We start from the raw sequence: 1,052 nt of genomic DNA on the forward strand, positions 1-1,052 counted from the left end.
TTAGGGTCAGGTTTGATGATACGGTTAGGGTTACGGTTATATATGCTGTTAGTTTTAAGGTGTGGTCGAGGGTTAGGGTTAGAGTTAGGGTTACAGATAGGGGTAGGGTTAAGTGAGGTGGTAGGTTAAGGGCTTTAGGTTTGATGATAGGGTCAGGGTTAGGGTAACCTTTGGGGTTAGGTTTAAGGTGTCATTGAGGTATAGGATTGGGGTGAGGTTTAGTGTTAGAGTTAGGGGTAGGTTTAGGCTTGGTAGTAGGTTTAGGGTAAAGTTTGATGATTTGGTAAGGGTTGGGTTAGGGTTAGGGTTAGATTTAGGGTTAGAGTCAGGGTGAGGGTGAAGGTGAGGACGAGGGTTAGGATTAAGTTTAGGTTTAGTGTTAGGACTAGGGTTAGGTTTGGTTGTAAGGGTAGGTTTGATGATAGAGATAGGGGTAGGTTTAATTTGGGGTAAGATTTAAGGTGTCATTGAGAGATAGGATGAGGGTGAGGCTTAGGGTTACCGTTAGGGTTACGGTTAGGGTTAGGGTTAGGGCGAGGGCTAGGGTTAGGTTTAGGGTTAGGGTTTTAGGATTAGGGTTCTGGTTAGAGCTAAGGTTAGGGTTAGGTTTGATGATAGTGTTAGGTTAACTTTGGGATTAGCTTTAAGGTGTCGTTGAAGGACAGTATGAGTGTGAGGCTTAAGGTAAGGGTTAGATTTAAGGTAAGGGTTAGGGTTAGGGTTAAGTTTAGGGTTAGGGTAGGGTTAGGAATAGGGGTAGGGTTAGGGTTAGGGTTATAATTAGGGATAGGTGTAGGCTTGATGGTAGAGTTAAGGTTAGGTTTTATGATAGTGTTAGTTTTAGGGTTAACTTTGTGGTTTGATTTAAGGTGTCATTGAGGAATGGGTTGAGGGTGAGGCTAGGGTTTTGCTTAGGGTTAGGCTTAAGGCAAGGGTTTGGTTTGGTGGTGGTTTTAAGGTTAGATTTGATGATAGAGTGAGAGTTAGTTAACTTTGGGGTTATGTTTAATGTGTCATTGAGGTATAGGTTTGAGTTGAGGCTTACGGCTAGG

Source organism: Echinops telfairi, unplaced genomic scaffold (genome assembly GCF_000313985.2).
Source record: "Echinops telfairi isolate 266 unplaced genomic scaffold, ASM31398v2 ScPeMD7_22;HRSCAF=79, whole genome shotgun sequence".
NCBI classification, from domain to species: domain Eukaryota; kingdom Metazoa; phylum Chordata; class Mammalia; order Afrosoricida; family Tenrecidae; genus Echinops; species Echinops telfairi.